Genomic DNA, 12,506 nt, shown 5'->3' on the forward strand with positions numbered 1-12,506 from the left:
GACTCCTTAGAAAACTCGGAATGGAACCACCATTTGACCCAGTTATCCCACTCCTTGGCCTATACCCAAAGGACTTAAATTCAGCATATTACAGAGATACAGCCACATCAATGTTCATAGCTGCTCAGTTCACAATAGCCAGATTGTGGAACCAACCTAGATGTCCTTCAATTGATGAATGGATAAAGAAAATGTGGTATATATATACAATGGAATATTACTCAGCCATAAAGAATGATAAAATTATGGCATTTGCAGGAAAATGGATGAAATTGGAGAATATCATGCTAAGTGAGATAAGCCAATCTCAAAAAATCAAAGGAAGAATGATATCGCTAATAAGTGGATGATGACACATAATGGGGATTGGGAGGGGTTAGTGTTAGGGTTAGAGTTAGGGTTAGGGAGGGGGCAAGAATGGAGGAAGGAAGGACTGTATAGAGGGAAAAGAGGGGTGGGAGGGGTGGGGGGAAAGGGAAAAAAATAACAAAATGAATCAAACAGCATTACCCTATGTAAATTTATGATTACACAAATGGTATGCCTTTACGCCATGTACAGAGAAACAACATGTATCCCATTTGTTTACAATAAAATAATAAAAAAATAAATAAAAAATAAAAATAAAAAAAAGAAAATACTTACTGAGAATTATATGGAATGTACAACCATTTTCCTTCCTGGAAGACATTTTCATGAACCCTCTAGAAGGTACCATTTGTGATTATTGTTTAGACATTCCTTTTTAATTTTTTATGATTACTTTACCAGACTTCTAAGGAAAGCTTGGATAATATTAGGATGATTATCACTTGGATCTCATTAGAGTGTGGTTCAACCATTTACGATTTTATTTATTCAATTAAGGTAATTTTATTTTGAGACAATTGTAGGTTTATATGTAGTTGTGTTAAAAGAGAGAGACATATTCTGCCCGATTTATGTAGAGGTGCCCACATCTTGACATTTAAGATGATATAGTTCATGTATATTTCTGTCACAAGGACCCCTCGTGTTGACCTCTGATAACCACACCCATGTTCTGCTTCCCTCCCCACCACTCCTGGCCACCATTAATCCTTTTTCATTTTTTGAGTTTATCATTTCAAGAGTGTGTAAATGAATTGTAAGTTTTGATAACCTGGACTTTGGTTTTGAAAAGTAGAAATATTTCAGCTAATTATTGCAAGTTAGTAAATGTAATTCAGAAGCAGATTACATATTATTCTTGGTTAAAATGACTGTTGTGTTTCCTAATTTTTTCCTTGGGTATGTGGGAGAGTTTATTGAGATGTAATAAGTATTTATTTGTCAAATGAAGGTTTGAAAATTAATTGTGGTTTTTCTTCAAATAAGCTCATTAGTATGATTTTGACTGAGATTTAAAAACATAGCAATTGTCACTATCCCTTGTTTTTTTTTTTTTTTTTTTTTTAACTCGGGATGGAACCCAGGGTCACCTCACTGCTGAACTACATGTAGTTCTTTTTATTTTTATTTTTATTTTTATTTTTATTTTGAGGCAGGTTCTTACTAAGATGCTTTGTCTGACCTCATACTTGCAGTTCACCTACATAGGCATGTGCCATCATGCTCAATTGCTATCCACTTTTTAATTAACAGAGATTTCCCCTTCTAAATCTTACTGTTTAAATAATTGCTGCACCTAAATTTACTTCAGAGTTATGAAAACTCAGTACCTGTACCCAAAAAAGTTAACACTGTGAAGAGACATATCTGAATCAAAAGTATGCAGGTAGATTTCTACTAAAAGATGTAATAAAATACAGGAATACTCTGAGCACTCTATCTTTCTTTCTACTAACACTTTTAAAATATGGTAATAAATTGACAAAAGTACAAAGAAGTTCTTGAATTTTTCTAAGGATATCAGAGTTTATTGGCCTTGTTCCAGTTTATATTTGATCATATGACACATAGTAACAGTTCTGTTATGGCATCTTCTATGACTGAAGCCATAGCTGACAGATGATGTGTACAAAAAGCTGGGGTTCTGTGACTGCCCTGGGGAAGCTCATAAGCAGGGTACAGATGCCCACATAATCAACTAACTCTATTAATTAGCTAAAACAGATTCTCTTAGCAATGTACACATGATATAAGTAACAGGTTGTATGTTACCTTCTATAAGGTAACTATAGGTTACTGATTTGGTGTCCTAGCATGTTAAAATTGCCCATTTGCAGATTTTTGTCTCTCTCTGTTTTAAACAGAAACTTTCAAGACTATAACCAAAGATGGCTATGGTGTTCAGACAATAGAGTTCTCTCTGCCTCTAGTTTTCTAACATATACACAAGACTGTAAGTTTGACTTTTAACATCATATGAAAAGCAGTAGAGAGATAGAGCTAAGAGAGAATGTGGGTGGGTGAATTGGGCAAAACCAACTCACTAAGACTTGGCACAAATTTGTTTACTTCAAACTTTTTATGACCAAAGACCAAACAGCAAACCTCTTGGTCATTTTGTAGTCTTGTTTTGCTACACCAACTCTGCAAGTGGTCTGAGTGGAGAAGGGTGTCCATGAAAGAATAATATATTGTAAAAATGTTACTTAATTTACATCAGATATGGGGTACTCCCCAGTTGCCCAAGACCTTGACAACACCTAGAATGCTTTTTTTTTTTTTTTTTTTTTTTGCTGAAATATGTGAGAGCTCTTCTATGGGGAATACAAGAAGAAACATTAAGTACCATGATGCAAACTATGTCACAGTATCAATGAAACATGATGTACTCAGATTAAAGAGACTTTGTTTTATACACTTAAACTTTATCCTGAGTACATCAAACATTGCCTCCCATGTTTGAATAAATATGTAGAAAAATGATTGGATATTACCAGATTATGAATCTCACAGATGTCTTGGTGTCTTTTCTTGAACTTCCTCTGTGAGGGGAAAAATACTTAGGATAGTTTGTTGCTAGATATGTTGCACCAGTTTGCTGTGTGGTATGCAAAAAGGGGGGTTCAGCCCCAAAAGATTGTCCTTTATTTTTTTCATCATAAGCCACATTGAATTATTCCAATTGTTTTTCTGAAAAAAATAAAACCACATATTCCATTTGCACAAGTCATTGAAGACTTAGCAGAAAGCTGTGTACTTCAGAGAACAGAGGAATTAGCTTTTCAACAAAAATTTTTTAAATGCTCCAGCACATAATTTCAATGATAATGATTAATTAAAATGTTCTGTTATCTGTTTTAGGATTTTTATAACATATTACTAGAAGCATTTTTATATCTAATCTCTATTACCAATTGGTCAGTGTTATGAATAAAGGGAAAAATGAAGATAAAATTAATACAAACCAAAGGTAATTATTCTAACTAATGATTCTCCAGAATACATTTAATATGCATTTCTTATGTATTTTGTATTTAATTGCATATTTGTTTGTTTAATAGAAAAAATATAAGTATGAAAAAATGACAAATATTCAAATCATCCTAATGGACCTGTGTAAAAACTTTCATATTTATGAAAATATTTATTTTTCAGAATACAGAATAGACTATCATCATAATGAATATTTTTCCAGAATATGAACAGTTTTTTCTAGCAGAGCTAGCAAATTATGTATTGATAGAAGCATAGGCCTTCATAGCACCCATTTCATCTAAGCTCAAATGGAAATCCACAGAGCTAAAAGGTCTATTGAAATTAGAACCCAAAGGGCAAATTATACTGCTTCTGTCATTGGGTTACTTTCTCCCTCTTCTTACTAATGGATTCTTGAAAACCATACAACTTCTGTGTATGTGGATATGATCAGAATTGACACTCAGTACACTAGCTCATATTCTAGGCCAGTGTCAAGCTTATCATCTTAATATAAGTGAATGTTAGCTAAGCAGAGGAATTCTCACATATTTCATTCAACAACTGAAGTAGTGCAGACAAAATGACTCATTCCATCATCTGTAGGTCACAGTATTCTTTTTCAAAAGACAAAATCAAACTCTTTTGTAATAAAAGGAAACAAAAAATCCATGTAATTAAATGCTATTTGGGTGAAAGTGCATCATAGGGCATATACTATTTATTTGCTTTACATAAGTTTGCAAATATTTAATGTAAACTCTCATATTTGGATGTTGATTAACACCATATATATAATACTTTAATCTAAATGGAATGGAATGAAGATTTTAAAAGACTCCAAGAATCATATTGTTTTATTTCATTATTGTCATTTTAATACATTAGTGTTTTTCTTTATTAATTTGACTAAGCCAATTTTAGAGGTAAAATCCACAACCAAAGCATATATAGTATAGCAAAAAATACTAAATAGTATAGTCTTCAGTATGTCAGAAGTAGTGATTGTGATTAAACCAAAAGTACTTCAACTCAAGTTTGATGAATATTTTAGAAGATTTATATGCTGTTTGCACTGTAATAAAATTGATCTGGATAATATGAGTAAAGTATGCTCAACTATGAATAAATGCAATTTACAGTTAATGCTGGATTGTTTTGGTGTACTACTTTTGTCTTCACATTTTAAATCAGGAACATATGTTCACAATCTACCAGCTGTACTTTTGGTTTACTAAGAAATTGTAGTACTCTAATTCTAGTACACCAACTCCTTGCTTCCCCCCCCTTTTTTGTGGGACACTGGGGATTGAACTTAGGGACAATTTATGACAGAGCACACTGATTTTCATTTTCAACATGTAAGTTCTCCCTGGGGAGAAAATGTACTGCCATATCACAAAAGAGAGAATGTGCTCAGTATCTTGAAGAAGTAAATTGGGTTTTATAATAAATAGACTTCTGTGAAGATGCTGGGAAAGTGATTCTTCTAGTGTCCCTAGGTGAAGACATTCTCAGACATAGGTCAGTGTTGTCTTGGGTTGTTATTCCTTCATTGGAAGGCCTGTTAAAAGATCAGAACATGTTAAAACATAGTTGGGTTAATAATTGGATTTCATGAAGTTGCAATCCTTAAGAAGCATTTTGTATGGTATGCTAATGTGATTTGAACATATCCTTTAAATAAAACTTTACAAAAAACTTTATAAATATGATATAAATCTAGTGGTTAAAACTGCCATAGAAAATATAGAGAGAACCTGTATAATTTCTTCCACTTCTTCTGTCTGGTGTATCCGAAGAAGCAACAGAATTCTAGTGTGCTATGAAAGTGTTTGAACACAATTAGCATTATTTGGGTGATAATCTTAAGATTATATGAATTTTTGTACTATCAATTACTATTTTATGATATTTTTGGTCAATTATTCTATGCCATCAAACATCAGTATGTTCATGCATGCCAATTATTGTAGCAGTACAATTCAGAATAACCAAGTTATAGAACCATCAATGTGCCTGCCAATAGATAAATGGATAAAGAATGTGAGGTATATATATATATATATATATATATATGTATATATGCACAATGGAGTTTTGTGCAGTCATAAGGGAGCATGGAATTTCATTTTTTGTTTGTAAATGACTGGAATTTGAGAACATCATGCTAAGTTAAATAAACCTGACTCAGAAAGTCAGGGGTTAAATGCTTTCTCTCATATGCTGATGTTGGATAGGAAAGAAAAAATGGTGACTCTCATGAAAATATGAGGGAGATCAATAAAGTAGAGAAAAGAGATAAAGAGGATCAGGGCATGGGGGAAAATGAAGAAATACTGGGCAATGAAACCTAACAAATTATGCTGTGTTCACATATTTATATGTGAGATTAATATTGCTTATATACACATAACAAATTTTCTGATAAATAATTTTGTTCTGTGTACTGAACAGAAATATTTCAATTACAATAAGTGACAGTGTCTTTTAGAGCTCTTGAAATGATGACAAAAGTAATGATTACAACGTGTTAGCAATTTAAAATGCTTACTATCTGCTGGACATTGGGTGAAGAATATCGTATGCGTCATCCCATATAATCATCTCATTGCTGGAAATGTCACTCTTGAACTATCCAGAATGTTTATAGTGATCTGTGTAATGTAATACCAAATGTTCCTCTGAAGTGTTGCCATATATTCCAGTGCTAAGGCTTAGAATATAGAAAGTTATCGTACATAGATTATAACACAAAATTGATTGAATTTCATGTTATTCTTTTGATCTTTTTTATTAAAGATGAATAATTTATGATGAAAGACATTTAAAATAAAAAATTAGTTCACTAATAAAACATTAAAATGAAGTATGAATGTAAAATAATTATTTTAGTAAACTAAACATAGGTAGATAGCAACTAATTATAGCAAATTTCAAACTTCATTACAAGCTCTTATTGAATACACTGGGACATGTCTTAGCTACCTTGATATATAAATCTTGTGTATTGCTGTTATAGAAGTCAGTTTTATTTTCAACCCTAAAAATTACTGTAACATGTAAATACTTAGAACACTTTGTTTTACATGCCTGCACCATGTGGTAAGGAAGAGTAAAGGTTTATGAAGTCACACTCAGAGTTAAGAATAGAAGGTGACTCAACCTGTATACCTAAAAAAATGCCAGGATTAAAATACATGAGGACTATATGAGGAGGATGCATTCACTTGGAGAACAGGAGAGTGAAAGTCACACTGTGGCAGATCTCTAGAGCCTAGTATTTCTTTTTTTTTAATATACATAATTTTATTACAAATTAAAAAAAAAACACAAAATGCAGCATCCTAAAAAACCCAAAATTTACTGTTGATACTAATACCTACTAGTTTGCTGTGCTACCATACACAAGAAATTAAAGAAACTATTAAATATTTAGGAACATTCAACATCAGAAGATTTAAAATCTAACTCTATGTAGTAGCCCTTCAAAAAGAAACAATCTGCATTTTTAAAAAAGTATTTTCTCTACAAAGAATCTTATCAACTATACAAAAATCTGTACAGCTTTTATACTGAAGCTAATGTTGAGCTGCACTTGAATTCACATTCTTAGCAAAACAGTTACCTGAGCGCACACACACACTCCACATACATCATTACAGGACAGTCATTTATTCTTCATCTTCCTCCTCTTCCTCATCATCTTTATCATCCTCTTCCTCCTCCTCCTCCTCTTCCTCTTCATCTTCTGGTTCACTCTTCTTCTTTGAGCCTGTTGGCCTGCCAGGACCCTTCTTTCCTGCTTCACTTTTGCCCTTAGCATGGTATGCAGCAATATCCTTTTCATATTTCTCCTTTAGCTTAGCTGCTTTCTGTTCATATGACTGTTTATCTTTGGCTGACTGCTGGGACCATATTTCACCCAGTTTTTTTTATAGTACAGGCCTGGGTGTTCACTTTTGAGGAAGAAGGCAGTTGGTGGTCTCTTAGGAGCATTGGGATCTTTCTTCTTTCCTTTCTTATCACCTTTGGGAGGAATGTAATTTTTCATCTCCCTGTCATAGTGAGTTTTGTCACTTTTTGCCATATCTTCAAACTGTGACTTTTTCTTTGTAGACATGGTCTCATCTCTCCATGCATTTCTTGGAGAATTCAGCAAAGTTGACCGAGGAGTTGGGTGTTTCTTCTTATGCTCTTTCTGGCAGGTCTGCACGAAGATGGCATATGAGGACATTTTGCCCCTTGACTTTTGTCTCCTTTACCCATGATGGCAGCCATGTTCTACCTGGTGGGATTTTTTTCCTCAGAGTCCCACAGAGTGGCCAGATCCAACAGAGAAGCTTCCTTCCTTGGACTCCAGCATGAACTGGTTTATCCAAGCCTACTATTTCTAGGTAGTAAATTCATCTTTGCATCTAGTCCTGTGTTTCTGACTCTATTCAGTTTCCTTCTGATTATTGTCTGAGGACACCCACCTCAGGGAGGGAGGCATATATCAAACATACCAGTCCAAGAGCTCTTGAGTCACTTTTATTATATAATTAGTAAAACCATATAATATCTCTTACAGATGGACAAGCTGTATGACAGTAAGAGTGATGCTGAACATATATAGTGCTTTCTTCCAAACGTGTAAATAATATTTGCCACTAAGTTTTGTGTATTTGACCCTTAAAATTCCTTTGTATAGGTAGGGTAAATTCTTTAAATCATGGAGTTGAGGCCAAAAGAAAACAAGGATTTTCTAAAGTTAAATGAATATTTTTGGCATTGTGTAAAATTGGAATAACTTTAAATATTTTTAGATGAATACTATAGTCATCTATAATGCAAATTTATCTGTAAAATCATTCCAAAAAATTATTTAAAGATTTCTTTGTCTTCTCTATTTTCCCCACTCACCATAAATATTTTTAGAAAGGGCTACTTTGTTAGTTAGTGTCTCCTATAAGAGTAAATCAGGAGTTAATTCTGACATCAAAAATTTCTTTAGGACAAAAATCCCAGGAATAAACTGCAGTTCATTTCAGTTTATAGCAAAAACAGTCATGGAAATTTGCAGCCTGAAGTCTACATTTAGATTTTTCTCTTTGTACAGCATGAATATCCCTAAGGAATATAGATAAACATCTTCAAGACACTGCATTCCTGACCCAGGGATCAAAGGACTGTGCCACCACTTCTTACATCCTAGATCTTTCCTCATGGAAGAAATATCCCAAAAGATGCAGCAGCAGTACCAAGTGTCCTGACTGTGTCCCAGAAAACAAACGGTGAGTTTGCCTTTCCTTTTTAATAGGACCTTTAAAATGTTCATTTCATGAGCATAAATTTTGTACAAAAGCAAAGATCCAACTTCCAACAAGATGAAGCATTTTTCCTTCAAATTTTCCAGTAAGTGTTTTTTAAAAAAGGCTAGAGTTTTAGTGGAATGTTTTACAAATCAGCAATAGGCATGACTTCTCTATAACCAGTAGCAATTAGCAATACAGTCACAATACTATTCCTTTACTTCAGCATTTTCCCCCCTTTTATATCTTGCCGAGAGAAGGTCAAAGGCAAAGACAATGCTGTAGGTGCTTCAGGGCTTTCCTGGTTCTCTAATACACTCCACTGTGTGTTCTCTCACATGGTTCCATTGGACAAAGGAGGTTATCAGTGATGAGTGTCAGAAGACTGTGATGGCCTGTCTGGAAACTGATGCTGATTAGCATGTGAAGACTAACATGATTTCTACAGAAGACTTTCCTTAGCCCCTTAATGTTATATAAATTTTGTGAGATTGCTCTCTCTCACTCACCCTGTAATGTAGTTTTTAGAGTATTAACACTGATATTCAATGTAAGGCCTCTGTAATTTACCATCACCCATGCTTAACTTTTAATCTTTGGGTGCAAAATAAAGATGGTATGTCGGGGTTTCGGCCGGACCCCTGGCCCTAGGTGTGGCAAGGCTAAGATGGCGCCTGGCAGGCTGCCAGTGCGGTTGGCTTTTGCATAAACAACTGACATTATTTTGAGGAAGTTCCAGGGATTGGCTGAGCTCCCTGATGGACAGTGCAGGTCCACTGTATGCCTGCCTTTGCTGCCTGTATCTGTGGATGCTCTCCCCTCATGCCCGAGTTGCTGATTGGTTACAATAATGTATATATTGGAGTGTAAGTTCCTCAAAAGAAAGGAACAAAGAAAGAACTATGAGGAAGTAAGCGCGCAAAATAAAGAGCTCAAAAGAACCAGGTTTGCGTCTCGTTTCTCTGCGGGCAGGGAGCGCGACAAGTGGTGCTGAAATCCCGGGAACCAAAGAACAATAATTTTTCACAGACAAGGGTAAGTTAAGTGGTAAGTAATAAAGTAATAAAATAATAAAGCAATAAAGTAATAAAGTAAGTAAGGCTAGAAAGCCCGGTAACAGAGAAAGATTAATAGGCTTTAAGCCCGGTAACAGAGAAAAATTAATAGGCTTTAAGCCCGGTAACAGAGAAAAATTAATAGGCTTTAAGCCCGGTAACAGAGAAAAATTAATAGGCTTTAAGCCCGGTAACAGAGAAAAATTAATAGGCTTTAAGCCCGGTAACAGAGAGAGGTTAATAGGCTGAAAGCCCGGTAAAAGTTCACAGAAGGCAGACTCGTTGCCCGGTAAAATTAGTTAGTTTCAATTTATGAAGTGGTACCAAATTGTGTGTGTGGTGTGTGTACTTTTCGTGTTGTTTGTGTGGTTCATCTGGGTGATTGGGTTAGCTCTTAGCAGTGTTAGAATTTGACCATGGGAACAGAACTCTCCAAAACTAGGATGCAACAGCCTCTTAGGGAATTGCTAAAAAATCACGGAACCCCTTTAAAGGCAAAAACAGCACGCACATTTCTCGATACTGTAGAAAGAGTTTCTCCGTGGTTCTTGGATGAAGGACTGTTAATTATTCCACAGTGGGAACATAATATAGTAGCCATAGTCCCCACAAGTATTGGGAAATAATTGTTTCATGATTTTCTGCATTCAAACCTAACCTGATTTCTCAACCAGGAAAAAAAAGGGTTAAAAAGTCCTGGGTGATCCTCCCTCCCCTCTGCCTGGCCTTGTCAAAGCATGCAATGGAATGTAAACAGCAGCAGTCTCAGCGGGAAAAGGGGGGGGTAACCTGAAGAAAAGAAAAAAAAAAGGTGTCCGTTTTAAACTTAACTAACTTATTTTCTAGGATTCTTCGTTTGTTTTGTTTTTCTTTAATGCTGTATTTTTGAGCTCATAATTTTGATCCTGCATACCTAGGTTAATGATTTTTTTTTCTTTTTGATCAGTTCTATTTTTTATTCAACTGAAGTTTTTGAACATCTGTTTCATTGCAATGAACATTTACCTATAAAGTTTCAAGGCCTTTGATTTTATGTTATGTGTTATGTCGTGCTGTCTAATGTCATGTTTTGTCAAAACTGAGCGCTCTTAAAATTAAAATTTAAAAATGGATCCAAATACTTTTATTCACGTGATTTAAAAGGGTTCAATTTAAATTGGGTAAACTAATAAAAGTAAAATGTCTTTAAAAATAACTCGCAAGTCTCTAGGTGGTTAAGCTAATAAAATATTGATGTTAATAATATGTCTAATATCAATTGCTTCTAGGACTTTTCTTCAACAGGAAGGAGGCAGCAAATCCTGTTCAGGACACTTGTCTGATATCTTGGTTTTTATAAAATAAATAAATTGGAGTTAACATGTATGGGATTACTCAAATGTGTTTGTAGAGACGTCTGGTTAATTTACAAAGTTAAATGCTAATTGTTAAATAACATCAAGTACTTTTAACTCCTTAAATTACATGGGGTAACATACTTAAACATTATTGGTGTTTTCATAGGTTGGTAAATAAAAAGGGTTTACGATTGCTTTGTGTCATCACTAAACTAGAAACAAGGTTATTAAGAGTTATGTCCTAACAAGTAAAATTCTATATATAAAGGGTCCCCAAAGTTTCAACTGTGTTTCAATTAAGAGTACTATAAACAACAAAATATTTAATCTTATTAAAATAGAGCAATTTATCTAAGTTCAGAAATTTCATAAGAGTTGTTTCAGAATGTGAACAAAAAGGGGTCGACAGATAAAAAGAAAAAATAAAAGGTTCTGGGTTTAAAAATGTATTTAATAAAAAGGAAAAGAAAATGTTTCTGGATAAGAAAGTCTGTATGTAATAAAGGGCAAGTTTCAACAAGTCTGTGTGTAACTAAGTTGGTTGTATGTATGTAAAACAGCTAAAGCTATTTAAGGTTTTTCCTAAGGTGAAATACTAATGTTCTGATATAAGCCAAAGTTTAATCTATATGGTAAAATGACATGGTAAAATGACAAGGATTTCTTAGAAACACTAATTTACTCTTAACTTTGTGTCTATTAAGTTTTATTCTTTACAACAATTGTCTTAAAAATAGGGGTTTATACAATTATGGTTAAGCAACTGTTAAAGATTGTACTACGTTATAAAGTCTAAATTTTTCTTTAAAAACTAAAATTGGTAAGAACCAATTCCTCACTAAAATTAAAATAACTCTAACCACAGATGTACCTTATAACCCACAAAAACAAAGTATTGTCAAACATACACATCTCACCCTCAAAATTACTCTTTATAAACAAAAAGGGGGAATAGAGGAGACCTTCAGGTCCCCTAAAGATAAACTTTCTCTTTGTCTCTTTGTTTTGGGTTTTTTAACTCTGGGTAATAAGGGTAACCCGGTGCTTTACTGGAGCTGCGGCTCAGTTTGTGTGTTTCCACGGAATAAACTAACTTACAACCTCTTTTTAGTCTCTTAGGAGGAACAGTTCAACTATGTAACAAAACAACTGCTTCTCTCAATTGTACTTCAGATTTGTGCTATCTCTCAATGTTAAAATGCTTCTAGGGTTCCTGCTGGCAGACTTAATGTGTGTTCCTACCTTCCTACCAGTCCCAGTCTCTGTTACAGATGCAGAATTGCCAGTGTTACTATCAAGAAACAGGAGAGAATTTGACATCACAGCGACTATGGTCACTGCAATAGTGGTTTCTGCAACAGCAGCACTAGCAACTGCCATACCTACAACAACAACAGTCAATCACTTGGCCGAAAATACAGCTGCAGCCTTACAGACTAAAGAAACTCTAAACCAACATTTAAGAACAGGCATTC

The 12,506-nt window shown here is 34.2% G+C and overlaps 1 pseudogene; it reads right to left on the minus strand.

The window, feature by feature from the left end:
* Positions 1-7,019: 7,019 nt before the first annotated feature.
* LOC124973355 (high mobility group protein B2-like) lies at positions 7,020-7,614 on the minus strand (annotated as a pseudogene).
* Positions 7,615-12,506: the final 4,892 nt, after the last annotated feature.

This window comes from Sciurus carolinensis (assembly GCF_902686445.1).
Source record: "Sciurus carolinensis chromosome 14 unlocalized genomic scaffold, mSciCar1.2 scaffold_126_arrow_ctg1, whole genome shotgun sequence".
Taxonomy (NCBI): Eukaryota; Metazoa; Chordata; class Mammalia; order Rodentia; family Sciuridae; genus Sciurus; species Sciurus carolinensis.